General features: G+C 37.9%; 1 long non-coding RNA gene across 1 annotated transcript in view; it reads left to right on the top strand.

Annotated features, from left to right (window-relative positions):
• LOC128778175 (uncharacterized) overlaps window positions 1-17452 on the top strand; it is a 479608-nt gene that overhangs the window by 23858 nt on the left and 438298 nt on the right. The window lies entirely within an intron of this gene.

Genomic DNA, 17452 nt, shown 5'->3' on the forward strand with positions numbered 1-17452 from the left:
TAGTACTAAGCCTTTCACATTTAAGTTTGAAAATAGAGTATTTTACTTTAAATTTTGTTTTAAAAATTATGAACTAGATAATGGAAGCAGTACTTTTCTGTTTTGTGTTTGTTTTTGTTTTTACCTTTTTGAGTATAAAATTTAACATTGATTTAGAAAATCACATGACACATATTATATTTTATATATTCACTTCAGTGGATAAATAAAATTCATAAGCATCTACCACCCAGATTAAGGAACAGATCACTGTTACCTCTCCTGATGTCCTCCTGGTGTCCTTTCAAAGCACACCTTCTCCATCCTTCCCAAAGATAAGCCCGATCATATTTTTGAGATAATCATTTCCTTGCATTGCTTTAAAATTTTGCCACATATGTATGCATCCCTGAGCAATATAACTTAGTTTGCCAGGTTCTTTCCTTGATGTAAGTGAACTAATTTACTATATATTCTTTGCTACTTGTTTCTTTTGGTCAACATTATGCTTGCAAGATTCATTTAAGACAACGGTCTTAATAAAGGCATCTTACTTTGTAAAGGGCTAGATAGTAAACATTTTTGGTTTGCAGCTTTACAGCTTTGCAGGCTGTATGGTTTCTTCTGCAGAGTACGTGGCTCTGCTGTTGTAGTGTGAAAGCAGTCACAGACTGTATATGGATGAATGAGGGACGTATATTGCAGCAAATTTTATTTACAAAACAGGCCATATTTGAGGCTCTAGTTTGCCAGTCCCTGATTTTAGCGATTGCATAGCTATAATTTATTCATTTCCATCACTGCATAGTATTCTATAATTATATTAAAATGTATCTATTCTTCTTTTTTTTAAGGTAGAAATACTTTTTTTTTTAAGTTTTTATTTTAATCACCCAGTACTCATCACGGCAAGGGCACTCCTTAATTCCCATCCCCTGTCTCACCCATCCCCTCACCCACCTCCCCTCTGGTAACATTGTGTTCTCTATAGTTAAGAGTCTGTTTCTTGGTTTGTCTCTCTCTTTTTTTCCCTTTGCTTATTTGTTTTGTGTCTTAAATTCCACATATGAGTGAAATCGTATGTGAAATTTGTCTTTCTCTGACTGACTTACTTCACGTAGCATAATACACTCCAGTTCCATCCATATCCTTGCAAATGGCAAGATTTCATTCTTTTTGATAATTTTATATATATATATATATATATATATATATATATATATATATATATACAATGTTCATGTATTTATATTTATACATATAAGTTATATGTATATATGTGTAACCTCTTCTTTATCCATTCATCAATCAATGGATACTTGGGCTGCTTCCACGATTTGGTTATCATAAATAATGCTGCTGTAAATATGGGGGGTGGGCGTGTGTTTCTTTGTATTAGTGTTCTTGTATTCTGTGAGTAAATACCTCGCAGTGAAATTACTGGATTGTAAGGTAGTTCTGTATTTAACTTTCTGAGGAAACTCCATACTATCTTCCACAGTGGCTGCGCCAGTTTGTATCGCACCAACAGTGCAGGGGGTTTCCTTTTTCTCCACATCCTTGCCATTACTTGTTGCTTGTGTTTTGATTTTAGCCATTCTGACAGATGTGAGGTGCTATCTCATTGTAGTTGCGATTTGCATTTCCCTGATGAGTGATGTTGCACATCTTTTCATGTGTCTGTTGGCCATCTGTATGTCTTCTGTGGGAAAATGTCTGTTCATGTCTTTTGCTCATTTTTTTCCCACTGGATTATTTGTTTTTTGTGTGTTGAGTTGTATAAGTTCTTTATATATTTTGGATACTAGTCATTTATCAGATATTTCATTTGCAAATATCTTCTCCCATTCCATAGGTTTCCTTTTAGTTTTGTTGATTGTTTCCTTTGCTGTGCAGAAGCTTTTTATTTTGATGTAGGCCCAATAGTTTATTTTTGTTTTTACTTCTCTTGCCTCAGGAGATAGGTCTAGGAAAAAAAGTTGCTACAGCTGATGTCAAAGAAGTCACTGCCTATGTTTCCTTCTAGGATTTTTATGGTTTCAGGTCTCACATTTAGGTGGTTAATCCATTTTGAATTCATTTTTGTATATGGTGCAAGAAAGTTATCCAGTTTAATTCTTTTGCATGTTGATCTCCAGTTTTCAACACCATTGGTTGAAGAGACTGTCCTCTTCCCATTGGATATTCTTTCCTGCTTTGTTGAGGATTAATTGACCATATAATTGTGGGTTTATTTCTGGGTTTTCTATTCTGTTACATTGATCATTGTGTCTGTTTTTGTGCCAATACCATCCTGTTTTTATTTTTTATTTATTTTTAATGTCTGTTTATTTTTTTTAATTTTTTAATTTTTTTTTTAACGTTTATTTATTTTTGAGACAGAGAGAGACAGAGCATGAACAGGGGAGGGTCGGAGAGAGGGAGACACAGAATCTGAAACAGGCTCCAGCCTCTGAGCTGTCAGCACAGAGCCCGACGCGGGGCTCGAACTCACGGACCGCGAGATCATGACCTGAGCCGAAGTTGGCCGTTCAACTGACTGAGCCACCCAGGCGCCCCTAATGTCTGTTTATTTTTGAGAGAGAGAACATGAGCAGGGGTGAGGCAGAGAGGAAGACAGAATGTGAAGTAGGCTCAGCACTGTCAGTACAAAGCCCAACATGGGGTTCCAGCCCATGAAACATAAGATCATGACCTGAGCTAAAGTTGGACCCTCACCCAACTAAGCCACTTAGGCACTGCCAGTACCATACTGTTTTTAATATTACAGCTTTGTAGTACAACTTGAAGTCTGGAATTGTGATGGCTCCAGCTTTGCTTTTCTTTGTCAAAATTCCTTTGACTATTGGAGCTCTTTTGTGGTTCCATACAAATTTTAGGATTGTTTGTTCTAGCTCTGTGAAAAATGCTGGTGGTATTTTGATAGGGCTTGCATTAAATGTGTACATTACTTTGGATAGTTGAGACATTTTAACAACTGTTCGTCCAATGCAGAAGCATAGAATGTCTTTGCACTTCTTTATGTCCTCTTCACTGTCTTTCATCGGTGTTTTATAGTTTTCAGAGTACAGGTCTTTCACCTCTTTGGTTAGGCTTATTCCTAGTATTATTATTTTGGGTGCAATTATAAATGGTTACTTTTCTTAATTTCCCTTTCTGATGCATTGTTGTTTGAGTATAGAAATGCAACAGATTTCTATATGTTGATTTTTATTCCTGCCCCTTTACCGAATTACTTTTTCCTTTCTAGCAGTTTTTTGGTGGAGTTTTCAGGTTTTCTATATAATCATGACATCTGCAAATAATGAAAGTTTAACTTCTTCCTTACCAGTTTGGATTTGCCTTTTATTTTCTTTTTGTTTTCTGATTGTTGTGGCTAGGACTTTCACTAGTATGTTGAATAAAATGGTGAGAGTGGACATCTTTGTGTTGTTTTTGACCTTAGGGGATAGGCTCTCAGTTTTTCCTCACTGAGAATGATGTTCACTATGGATCTTTCATATATGGCCTTTATTATGTTGAGTTATGTTCCCTCTAAATCTACTTCGTTGAGGGTTTTTATCATGAATGAATATTGTATTTTGTCAGATGCTTTTTCTGCATCGATTGGCAAGATCATATGGTTCTTATCTTTTGTCTTATTGATGTGATGTATCATGTTGATTGATTTGAGAATATTGAACCACCTTTGCAACCCAGGAATAAATCCCACTTGATTGTGGTGAATGATTTTTTTTTTAATGTATTGTTGCCTTCACTTTGGTAACATTTTGTTGAGGAGTTTTGCATCTGTGTTTCTCAGAGATACTGGCCTGTGGTTCTTTTTGTATGTGTGTGGGATCTTCATCTGGTTTTGGTATTGAGGTAATGCGGGCCTTAGAATGAATTTGGAAGTTTTCCTTCTTTTTGTAGTTTTTTGGAATAGTTTGAGAAGAATAGGTATTAACTCTTCTTATTATTTTTTTTAATATATGAAATTTATTTTTTTTTTGAGAAGAATAGGTATTAACTCTTCTTATTATTTTTTTTAATATATGAAATTTATTGTCAAATTGGTTTCCATACAACACCCAGTGCTCATCCCAAAAGATGCCTTCTTCAGTACCCATTACCCACCCTCTCCTCCCTCCCACCCCCCATCAACCCTCAGTTTGTTTTCAGTTTTTAAGTAACTCTTCTTTAAATGTTTGGTAGAATTCACCTGTGAAGCCATCTGGTCCTGGATTTTGTTTGTTCAGAGGTTTTTGATTACTCATTCACTTTCTTTGCTGGTAATCTGTATGTTCACATTTTCTCTTTCTTCCTCTTTTAGTTTTGATAGGTTATATGTTTCCAGGAATTTATCCATTTCTTCTAGGTTGTCCAATTTGTTGGCATACAGTTTTGCCTACTATACTATATAGTTTGGCCTAATATAGGATCTATTCTCTTAAAATTTCTGTATTTGTATTTATGTACTCTTTGTTATTTCTCCTTTCATTTATGATTTTATTTATTTGTGTCCTTTCTCTTTTTTCTTAATAATTCTGGCTAGAGGGTTATCAATTTTATTGATTTTTTTCCTAAGAACCAGCTCCTGGTTTCATTGATGTGTCCTTTTGTTCTTTTATTTTCTATATCATTTATTTATGCTCTCATCTTTATTGTTTCCTTCCTTCTGCTGTTTTTAGATTTTGTTTGCTGTTCATTTTCTAGCTCCTTTAGGCATAAGGTTAGGTTGTTGATTTGAGATTTTTCTTGCTTTTTAACATAAGGTTTTATTGCTATGAGCTTCCCTCTTAGAACTGCTTTTGCTGCATCCCAAAAGTTGTGAACCATTGTATTTTCATTTGTTCCCATGTACTTTTTAATTTCTCCTTTTATTTCCTAGTTGACCCCTTCACTTTTTAGTAGTATGTTATTTAACCTCCATATATTTGTGGTCTTCCCAGATTTTTTCTTGTCGTTGATTTCTCATTTCATAGCATTGTGGTCAGAAAAGATGCATAGTATGACTTCAATCTTCTTGAATTTGTTGTGGCTTGTTTTTTGGCCTAATATAGGGTCTATTCTGGAGAATGTTCCATGTGCACTTGAAAGGAATGTGTGTTCTACTGTTTGAGAATGGAATGTTCTGAATATATCTGTGAAATCCATCCAATCCAGTTTCATTCAAAGCCATTGTTTCCTTATTGACTTTATATTTAGATGGTTTGTCCATTGATGTAAATGGGGTGATAAAGTCCCCTACTATTATTGTATTATTATCCATTAATTCCTTTATGTTTGTTATTAACTGTTTTATGTATTTGGATGATTCCATGTTGGGTGCATAAATACTTAGAATTGTAACATCTTTATGTTGGATTGTCCCCTTTATTATTATATAGCGTCCTCCTTTGTCTTTTATTACAGTCTTTGTTTTAAAGTCTATTTTGTCTGATAAAAGTATTGCTACTCTGGCTTTCTTTTAAAATCCATTTGCATGCTAAATATATCTCCATCCCCTCAGTTTCAATATCAGGAAAGGAGTGCCATATTTTGCATCCTTTTATTTTGTGAGTTCCTTGACTGATTTTTTACAGAAATATTTCTTTATACTGCTTTTGTGTTTCCTACCTTCATACTGTCATTTTTGGTCTTTCCTTTCCACTAAAAGAGTCAGCTTTAATATTTTTCATAGGGCTGGTTTAGTAGTCATGAACTCCTTTAGTTTTTGTCTCTGAAACTCTTTTTCTCTTCTTCTCATCTGTAGGATAGCCTTGCTGGATAGAGTATTCTTGGCTGCAGGTTTTTCCTATTGAGCACTTTGAATATATCATGCCATTCCTTTCTGGCTTAGAAAGTTTCTGCTGAAAAATCAAATGTTACCCTAATGGGGTTTCCTTTGTGCGTAACTGTCTTCTTTTATATGGTTGCTTTGAATATTTTTTCTATATCGCTATATTATGCTATTTTAGTTACAATATGGGTGTGAATCTGCTTTTGTTGACTTTGTTTTTTCTTTGTTTTGTTTTCATTTTTGTTTTTATTTTTTGGCACCTTCTGCATCTGGATATCTGTTTCCTTCATCAGATTAGGGGTATTCTCAGCTATTATTTATTCAAATAAATTCTCTCCATTCCTTTCTGTCTCTTTTTCTGGGACTTCTATAATATGAATGTTACTACATTTGATGGAGTAACTGTGTTCCCTAAGTCTATTCTCGTTTTGCACAATTCTTTTTCTCTCTTTTGTTTAGCTTCATTACTCTTTCCATTACTCTTTTAGGTTATCGGTTTGTTCTTCTGCTTTTTCCAGTCTGCTGTTCATTCCATCAAGCATGTTTCTCATTTCATTTATTGAGCCCTTTATCTCTGCTATGTTATTTCTTATCTCTGTGTTAATGATATCACTAATGTCCTCCACTCTTTTCTGAAGTCCGGTGAGTATCCTTATGATCATTCCTTTAAATTCTCTTTCAGGTGTGGTACTTACACTGTTTGGTTTAGCTCTCTGGCTGTGGCCTCGTCCTGTTCTTTCATTTTGGGACAAATTTCTCTTTCTTCTCATTTTATCTAAGTCCCTGTGCCTGTTTCTCTGTGTTAGGAAACTCAGCTACATTTTTTATTCTTGAGGCTAATGGCTTTTTCTTAAATGTTCATTTATTTTTGAGAGCAATAGTGAGAGAGAGTGAGAGAGCAGGGTAGGAGCAGAGAGAGGGGGAGACACAGATATGAAGCAGGCTCTAGGCTCTGAGGTGTCAGCACAGATCCCAACACGGGGCTTGAACTCATGAACCGTGAGATCATGACCTGAGCCAAAGTCAAATGCTTAACTACCTGAGCCACCCAGGACCCCCCCTGCCACCCCCTTTTTGAGGCTCATGGCTTTTTGAAGAAGAGGTTCTGTAATTCCCTGCTGTGTAGTGTCCTTTGTTCCTGCAGGAATGTCTTGAATGTGTGCTGCTTATGCTCTGCTGTTGTGTCCTGGCCACTTTATCCTTCAGGCCAGTCATCTGCAGAGGCTTTCTTTGACTGTTGTGGGCAATATGTGGTCCCTGGCCTGAATGTGGTACATTTTAACATGATGTCCTCTTATGAAATGAGGCCTGTCACTGTTGCCGCCAGAAACAAGGTTTTGCAAAACTCCCAGGTTAGGAGACACGGTGTTGGCAGGAATTTGGATCAGTCTTTTAGTGGGGGGAGCCTGCCAAGCTGGGAGTGAGGCAAGCTTGACTGGGAAGGGCACTTCTTCCCAGGAGTGTGGCTGGGTGGGGCTTGGTATAAGCTAATTAGGTCGTGAGTGTTGATACTGTGCTGGTATCTGAAGGTAGCCTTGTCTTATGCTGAGGGACAGGGGAAGGAAATGGTTCTTGCCAGTTCCTTTATTCCTGGAGGAATCTCTCTGTGATGCTCTGTGGGACATGCTCCGAAATGAACAACTAACCTCCCCACTGTGTACCCCAGGCGCTGTTCAGATCACTGATTCCATGCTGCATGTCTGAGGTCGGTTTGCCCTGCTTTTTCTTCAAGAACAGCCCCGGGTCCTCCAAGTTCTTCCAGAACCAGGCCCAGTGGGCTTTAAAACTCCAGGATTTAAGCCCCACTGGTTGCAAGAAGTCACAAAATTTGGCCCCTCTCACTTTCCAAGCCAATTGCTCTGGGGATTTGTCTTCCCCATGTGGGCTCCCCTGTGTGCTAGTCTGTCTCTCTCTTTTCTCTGTAACCACAGCTCCCTCCACACCACAGCAGCCATGACCTGTTTCCCTCCTAAGCTGTGTCTATATGCTTCCTACCTATTTTTGATGTGGCCTCTTCTCTGTCTTTAGTTGTGGAGTTTGTTCTGCCAGTCTTCAGGTTGATTTCTGGTGTATTTAGGATTATAGGATAGTTATCTAGTTGTGTTCATGGGATGAGGTGAGCCATGGAAGGTCCTCTTACTCTGCTACCATTTTTCCCTCCCTATCTGTTCTATTTTTGATGGATATTTGTATTGCTTCCAGTTTGGAATATCATAAAATAGTGCTGCTACAAACATTTTGATACATGTATTTGGGTGCAAATACGCGAGTATTTTTTTAGAGCACATATACCTAGGAGTAGAAATAATGACTTCTTCAAACTACTAAATGTCAAAAGGTTTTTTTGAAGTGATTTTTTAATTTACAATCTCACTAGAAGTGTTTTAGAGTTCACATTATTCACCAACTTCTTCAATATTTGATGATCTCTGAGGTTTTTAAAAAAAATTTTTCATGTTTGTTTATTTTTGAGAGCAGAGAGAGAGAGAGAGAGAGAGAGAGCATGAGCAGAGGAGGGGCAGAGAGAGGGGGAGACACAGAATCTGAAGCAGGCTCTAGGCTCTGAGCTGTCAGTACAGAGCCCCATGCGGGGCTCAAACTCATGGACTGTGAGATCATGACCTGAGCTGAAGTCGGATGTTTAATGGACTGAGCCACCCAGGTGCCCCGATGATCTCTGAATTTTTTATTTTAACCAATTTAGTAGTAATGCTATCACTTTGTGGTTTTTATTTGTATAACCATGATTGTTATTATTTTTTTTTTTAAGAGGGAGAATGTGGGTGGGGGTGAGGGGTAGAGGGAGAGAATCCCAAGCAGGCTCATGGAGCCTGATGCAGAACTCTGTCCCACGAACATTGGATCATGACTTGAGTTTAAATCAAGAGTTGGACACTCAACTGACTGAGCCACCTAGGCACCCCTGTATAATCATGATTATTAATAAAATAGTACACCTTTTTATATATTAGATTTTGAAATCAACGTTTTGTTAGACTTTATATTTGTCCTCATATCTCATATCTTTGTCTTGGTATTACTTCAGCCTTTTCTTAAATTATCATTTCTTTTAGTGGAGACATTCTGGTTACAAACTTTCTCAGTTTTTATTTACCAAAAAAATGTCTTTGCTTCCTTCTCTTTCTGTAATAAGGAATCTGACTCAATTTTTTGATGTTTGACTGCTGACGGCTTTTAAGCCCCAACCCCTTTCTCATCCCCTCTGCCCTACATCTGAGTAAGCTGATAAAAAAAGTCCAGATTCTCTCTCCTTTGGTACCAGTGGTAGATTCAAACCACACAAGCCCTTTCCTGCATCTGGGACCCTTACCCTGGGCCCACCCCTTAGCCACAATAAGAGCCCCTGTGCTAGTCTTCTTTCCTTGCTGTAGGCCATTTTTAGACTACCCCAGGAGTCCTGCCCTGTTCTCCCTAGAAAGCTTCAATTATATAAGTAATAACGCTTTTCATCCCTCTTGATGTGAGTGTGAATGAGTGAGTGTGTGAGTATGTGACTGTGTGTGTGGGTGTGTGGGTGTGATACTTGTGGCATTGGTCTCAACATCCAAACCAAATTTTTGGAGAGGGTCTGTCCTATGTTTCCATTCTTAAAAGATACTTTCTATGAGTATGGATTTTCATTTTTGCAAGTATTTTCTCTCACCGTAATGAAGATACTATTTTACTTTCTTTTGGCTTCCACTGTTGCTATGGGGATGCCAGACGTCCATCTAATTATTGTTCTATTGAATATAATTTCTCCTTGTATTTTTTTTTATGGCTGCTGTTTGGCTCTTTATCTTATCTTGAGTATTCTGTAGTTTCACTATCTTGTTTCTAAGTGTGTGTTGCTTTATTCCTTTTTTAAATGTAATTTAGTTTGAGATCTGAATCGCTTATTAAATCTATGGACTGTCCTTTCATTACTTTTAGAAAAATTCCTGGTGCTGTCCTTCAAATATTTTCTCTTTCTCAATCTCTTACTCCTATTGTGAACTCTCATCAAATATATTAGGCTTTCTCATTCCAGCATCTTATGACTCTTAATTTTCTTCTGTATTTTCCATTTTTTCCTCTCTGTGCTGCACCCTAGATAATTTCATCTGACTGAAATTCCCATTTACTTATTTTCTCTTCAGCTGTTTCTTATCTCCCATTATACTTACTTACTGTGTTTTTAATTTCAGTTATTGAATATTTTTATTTCTGGAAATTCTAGTTTGTACCTTATCAGATCTTTTAGGATATATTTTTACAGTTTCGTGCATGTATTTTCAAGCTTCATTTTTTTTAACTTTGATAAATAGATATTTTATAATCCATGCCTGATAATTCCAGTTAAAAAAAATTTTTTTATTCCATTTGCCCGTTTCCATTTTTCTTGGTGTGGTGCCATTTCCCCTTATATACCTGATGTTTTTTAAAAATATGAACTGCTCGTTGTCTTTGAAAATAACAATTTGCAAGTATTATTTGAGACTGAGGATAAAAGTGGCTCCTTCCATAGGTTACTTGAGTTTGCTTCAGCCAGACACCTAAGAAAATTACCTTGATGACCACCCTAAATTAAATTCCGGGCATCAGGGGTTTTTAGATTACTTAGCTGACGTGAATTTAGTGAGTGGACTCAAATCCAAGTGAGGAGAGCTTTTTGCTTTTTCTCAATGTCATTTTTTCTTCCAGCTCTACTTAGTGCCCAGACCGCTTTAATTCAGTCCCGTGGGAGTGAAGTAGGGCTGGGTGGGTTTACTTCTGGCTTACTCTTATTTTGAGGGTGTGAGACTTAGGGAATCTAGTTTAATTTGGAGAAGTTCACTGTTTTGGAAAATACCCTTAGGGCAGAACAAATGTGAGTGCCCTGCTTCCCTCTCTGGGTTTCCACTTTCTCTGATAGTTTGAACTAATTTTTTTATTACCTTATCAGATCTTTGATAATTTTAAGAAGTTACCATAAAAAAAAAGTCCAACACTGTTTGTGATGATTTTCAATAGGAGAATTCGTCCAAACAGCTCAGTCTTTCATATTCTCAGAAAGTGAAGTTTCAAACCTAATTTTTAAAAAGAGACTCTTATTTCAGCCACCACTTCAGGTTGTGAATAAAAAAACCTTGTTCTTCAACACTGGAAGAAAGTCTGGAGACAAGGACAGAGGATATACCATCAGAGCCTCTCATTTTAAGATCTCATTTCCAAGTTGGTAGGACTCCTCAGTCCTCGCAAGGTGTGATTATCCTTGTTTTCTTCACTTTAAAGATAAGTAAACTTAGGCATAGATAAGTAAGTTGCTTATCATCACATGACTTTTTTTTAAGTGAGAGAGCTGTAACTCAAAGCCAGATCTCTTTGACCCAAGACCTATGTTTTAATTCATACATACATTTCCTCTTGCCAGGTTCAAAACTATTCTAACTGCCTTTTTGATTGGGCCAGTGTTCTTTAGCCTTTGGCCTCTTGTGAATTATTTCTTCATAGCCCCTGCAGGCATGGGCTGGTATTCCCCAGGTGTGCCCAGTTCTCTGCCACTGGCCCCAGAAATTTGAGTAGTAATTAAGAAAGGTTATCTATGTTTCAAAAAGGTTATAAAGAGTGTAACTAGCCCTACATCATACCAGAGTTACTAACCCAAACTCTTTGTAACTATTGAAGTCCATAGTTAGAATAAAAACAAGTTAATTATTAAGACTCTTTCTTAGTATAAAACACACACATACTCATCATGGGAAATCAAAATACGTAAATGAGCAAAACCAAGAAAACAGAAGGTACTTTTAATCATACCCAGTCAAAGACAGTCTCTTGGAAACCCTTCCAAACTCTATGTGTACACATACACTCTATAATTACATTTATATTCTAGAGGGGAATCATGCATGCATTCTGTTTTACAGCTAGGTTTTGCATGGTATCACATGCTTCAGTGATGATTACGTGTTGAATATAGAACAGTTTAGATTGAGACCAAAGCCAGAAAACAACAGGAAATCAGACCAGAGGCCTTTTCTAAGATACTGCAAGCTTTGCTGGGGGGGGGGGGGGGGGGGGGGGGGTAGTTTGTAATATGACTTATTTTCCTATTTTCTAATATTATGCAGCAGGTCATTACTTTACTTACTGAGGGAACATCGTTGTAAAGAGAGCCCTTGTTCTCTCTGAAGCAGATATAGTTATGATGTTAACACAGAAAGCCCTGTCCCAAGTGGTAAAGGGCTATTGTGATTTTATTCCTGTTGATCTTTTTCTTCTAAGTATAGTAGTTATTTCAAAGCATATAACATTGAAAATGAAAGCCATGATGTCCAAATGTAAAGATATTTGCATGTAAGTGACATTTCTTTTTTTTTGCTTTTTATTTTTTATTTTATTTTTTTAAATATGAAATTTATTGTCAAATTGGTTTCCATACAACACTCAGTGCTCATCCCAACAGGTGCCCTCCTCAATACCCATCACCCACCCTCCCCTTCCTCCTACCCCCCATCAACCCTCAGTTTGGTAAGTGACATTTCAACATACTACTTAAAAGTCCTGGAGAAGTGGTCTTTATTTCCGTTAAACTTTTGAAAATTAGAATATGTTGAATGACAAAGTTACCCATCCCAAGGGTGGAAGTGATTTTAGAGGATGAGAACGATCGCCCTTAAGGTCTAGTTAGGATCCATTATTTTTATTTATGTTTCAGTCATTACTAGTGAGTTCGAACACATTTTTCATGTTTATTTTTCATTTGTATTCATTTTTTATAAACTAAGTTTGTACTTTTTGACTATCTTTCTATTGTGTTGTTTGTTCCCATTGATTTATAAGTGCCCTGTAGCAGTGTATGTAATACACGTTTTGTTTATTTAGAGACAGGCATCACTAGACCTAGAATTTTCTCCCCCACCCACCTTTTTTTTTTTCTTTTCTTTCTCTTCTACTTTTCTTGACTGTGAACTGGAAAACCTTTAATCTTTTTCTAAACTTTGATGCAGTTTTCATAACTTTGGAATTACTTATCCTTTGAAAGTTGGTACAGTACAGCCATTTGTCCTGATTTGCCTGAAACAGTTCCTCTGTCTCATATTGTCCTAGCTTAATTATTAATAACACTGTCTCTCACTCTCCAAAGTGCCTGGTTTAGGCGATAAATTATATGGTTCCCCTGGGATGAGCTCACTTAAAACAACTAGCTGAGCCTGAGGCATTTGGGGTGCCCATCTTACACAACTTTTTCAGTTTCTCACACAGTTATTGTGTATTCAGATTTTTTGTGTAATTTTTTTTTTCGAGCCACTTTGGAAATTTGTTTTTCTAGAAAATCATCCATTTCACTTAGATTTTGAAATGTATCAGTACACAATTGCACAACTATCTGCTTTCAAGTATCCTCACATTTTGGCTCCTGCATACGTGTAAATAGGTCCCTTTTCTATTTCCTAAAACTAATTACATCTCTTCCTTTTTGCCAGATAACTGTCTCTTTCCTACATCTTGTAATTTAGTATATCACATTTAATGTATTTTTGTTTTATTGTTTACACATCTCTGCTTTCTTTGAATTTGCTTTCTATACCTAGCTTTTTAAATTTTCAGTTAACTTCTTCTTTCTTCTTTTCTGTCAGATACCGTATAAACTACAAATTTTGAGCTGTGAACCACTGGCCACATCTCTTAGATTTTGATGTGGGTACCCTGACTGTCTCATCCCTAATTAGTTTGTAATTTCAGTTTTGATTCTACAAAGATGTGCCAGTATATGTACACAACATTATTTAAAATTTCCTAATAGCATTCCATTGTAATGACACACCATACTTTCTCTAATAGGTCACCTAATTTTGGAAGTTTATCCATTTTCTTCTTATTATTTTTTTTACTATAATAATATAACAATGAATACCATTTTTTTTTCACTAGTTTATTTTTTCAGAAGAACATTTAGGCATGAAATTTTGGCTATTGGTAGTCCTTTGACACTTCTTCAAAATTACCCATTCGAGAGATTATGTCCATTTTCAAACTTTTATCAGTGTTGCATGAGAATGCTTATTTCCTCACATGCACAGCACTGCGAATTACTGGTTTGGGGCTTGAAAAAAATGAGTTAGAATTTCATATGCAGAGGCTAAAGTATGGCCATCCCTTCAAAGCTGGCAAGATTAGGAGATGGAGGAACGAGATTATGGGACCACAAGGTCAGATGGGAAGACACCTGAAGGATGATCACATTAAACCACCTTGTTTTTACATACTACAGAATTGAACCAAATTAAAAAAAATTTTGTTTTAATGTTTTTTATTTTATTTTGAGAAAGAGACAGAGTGTGAGTGGGGAAGGGGCAGAGAAAGAGGGAGACACAGAATTCGAAGCAGGCTTCAGTCTCCGAGCTGTGGGCACAGAGCCCGACGTGGGGCTGGAACTCACAGACTGTGAGATCATGACCTGAGCCGAAGCCAGACGCCTAACCAACTGAGCCACCCAGGTGCCCCAGAATTGAACCAAATTTTTAATGTTTAAAAATTCTTTTCTGCAGTAAAAAAAATTTCCATGTAAATATTCTCATAGCATCATTATAAGTGCTTTGTATATTAGCCATATTACTTATTTTTATAAATAAATTAAAACCTAACATGCGTATACATTCTATTATCAGCATGTACTTATTGACTGCGAACGAGGTAAAAGATATAAGTGCTTAGAATCAATGTTGATGGCTAAAGATGGTTATTTAAATGCTACATTTGGAACCCCCAGGAAAACATTTGTATTTATTGTCAATACAAAATACAAGGATTTTAGCAGTAAGATCCTTCCTATTCACTTGCTTTCCCAGAAGAATGTGGGAGCTTTACTAACACCCATCGTCTTAGCCATATGAGCCACTGAGGCAGATTTAACAAACCCTGCTCCCCACCCCTACTTCCCCCAAACTGTGGTCAACTGACTTACCATGCCAAGGAAGTCAGGTATGCAGCAATATTCTATCCCCAGTCCACCCATTTCTTTATCAAATAGGACTTCATGCCAAGCCCTGCTGTAGGTTCTTTGAAGAACAACATTAAATAGATTGTGGCTCATATCAGCACTACTTCCGGTGGCATGGGAAACACTCTGTCATACACGTGTGTGTGAGGTGCTGTGGAACACCTTTAACTACTTGGGAAAATTAAGGCACTTCACAGAGATGGTCAGAAGGAGTAATGCACATAAAGTCACGGAGATGTGGAAGGATATGTCCTCTCTAGGGAACTGTGTGTCCCTTGCCACTGATTGGTGCTAGAGAAACGGAGGGGAATTGCATGCAGGCTGGAAGACGTGTTAGGTTTACTGTAGCAAAGTGGGTGGGAATATGCTGTAAACCTTAGAACAAGGCAAAGAAGCTTTGGGAGTTATCAACACTTGGTTGTGGTTTTAACTGCCTTAACCAAGAGAGGGTGTGTAGACTGAGAGAGAATGGAATTGAACGAGAACTCAGGAACCACCCAGCTAAAGGAGCAAGCAGAACAGGAATGTGGATGAGACTTAAGAAAGAACAGGGTGGGTAGATCAGAGGTGTGGTGCAACCTGTAGAAAGGTCAATTAACCTTAGGTCCAACAACAGCCATTGGATTTGGTCACTAAGAGATTATTTTCAGTGAGGTATGGTTGGAAGCCAGATGGCAACAACACTTCTGAGTAGACAATTTGGTGGGAGCTGAAGTGGATAATACTTTCAAGACATATGTAGGTGAAGCGAGGAGAGGGAGATGGGACACAGCTTGTGAGGGAAAACCAGGGAAGGTGAAAGATGGAAAAGAGGTGATGAAGGAATGAACAGGGAGACAGGACTGTGGGAGCAGGAGCACCCTGTAAACAGGAAACACCCCTTCAACTTGCCTGCACCCCAAGTTAACGGAAACGTTGGAATTGCTGGGAAAGAGCATTAGGACAGCTTTCGAGATTGAGTTTTGAAACAGTTTTCTGAAGGGAGAAAATGTAACTTCTCCTTCCTGGAAGGTTAGTTTCAAGCATGCTGGCTTTGGACAAATGGCATTTAAACAATTGTGTTGTGCTCTGCATCATAGCCAAAGCAGTAGGTAATTCATTTGTTAAGTGGGTGGTCAACTTTGGGTACTGCTATAAATCTTGTTATGATTGAAAAGAGGGAAATCATTACCATTAAAAATATCTCCAGGGGGCCTGGGTGGCTCAGTCCGTTAAGCGTTCGACTTTACCTCAGGTCATGATCTTACAGCTCGTGAGTTGGAGCTCTACATTGGGCTCTTTGCTGACAGCTCAGAGCCTGGAACCTTCTTCCAATTCTTTGTCTCCCTCTCTCTCTCTCTGCCCCTCCCCCTCTCGCTTGCGCACTCTCTCTCTCTCTCTCTCAAAAATAAATAAACATTAACAATTTTTTAAAATAAAGGGGTGCCTGGGTGGCTCAGTTGGTTGAGTGTCTGGCTTCCGCTCGGGGCATGATCTCTGCAGTTCGTGAGTTCGAGCCCTGCATCAGGCTCGTGCTGACAGCTCACAGCTTGGAGCCTGCTTCAGATTCTGTGTCTCCCTCTCTCTCTCTCTGCCCCTTCCCTGCTCAGGCTCTGTCTCTCTCTGTCTCTCAAAGATAAATAAACATTAAAAAAAACTTTTTTTATAAACAAAAAATCTCCAGAAGAGGATTCATTTGTATTCATAATCTTTTTTTTTTTTTTTTTAATGTTTATTTATTTTTGAGAGAGACAGAGACAGAGCTTGAGCAGGGGAGGGGCAGAGAGAGAGAGGGAGACACAGAATCGGAAACAGGCTCCAGGCTCTGGGCTGTCAGCACAGAGCCCAATGCGGGGCTGGAACTCACAGACCATGAGATCATGACCTGAGTTCAAACTGGACGCCCAACCAACTGAGCCACCCAGGCGCCCCTGTATTCGTAATCTTGAAGGACTGATGTCATTTACAGTTTTAACTAATAGTTAGTTCCCAAAAATTCTATGAAGAACTAAATCTCATGATGATTTCTTGACTTCCTGATAAAGACTTCTAGTACATGCTATGGTGCAAATGTCTTAAACTGTTTTGCCTAAAATAGTGTTTTTAGTTCTTTCATGAAAGGTGCTGGCAAAGCTTTCAGATATCACAATCTCTATGCCTAGCGCTCCTTTTACATGACCCCAAGAGTTAAACTGCTACCCTGGGGGATTTTTCTTTAAAATTAATTTAACTGAAAATCTCTTCAAACTGCATTGTTGGCTTTGGTGCGGGGCATGAAATAATTTTCCATCGTACCCCACCATTCCTCGAAGGTCACACTTTGAATTGGGCTGTTACTGTCTTGCTGCAGAGTTTCTAAGCTACGTTAATTTGGGGTCTGCTGTTGATGGATGGAGCAGTTTGAATTCTGACATGTAGCAGGCTGACTTGAATGACCTCCAGAGGCAGATGTCAGTCTGTTATTTCATGCCCGTTTGTCAGGAAGGAAAAACAGCATCTGTCCTGGCTGCTCTAGTCCGGGTTCCCTATGTGGAAGTGAGCAAACGCGTGCTATCCTTGATAGCGGTTATGGGGGCAGGATGATACGGTATTTATATAACACAGTGAGGTGTCAAGGAACACACATATGACATGTGCATTATGTTTTTACATGCCATTTTGCATTTTGGTGTTGTATTTTGTGGGGATGTAAACAGAGGTGTGTATCTTTGAAACACAGTGACCCATAAAATTGCTTTATATATAAAAGGAGTGTATCCATTGGTCAT

The sequence above is a fragment of the Panthera pardus genome, unplaced genomic scaffold (assembly GCF_024362965.1).
Source record: "Panthera pardus isolate Hobbes unplaced genomic scaffold, ASM2436296v1 HiC_scaffold_19, whole genome shotgun sequence".
Taxonomy (NCBI): domain Eukaryota; kingdom Metazoa; phylum Chordata; class Mammalia; order Carnivora; family Felidae; genus Panthera; species Panthera pardus.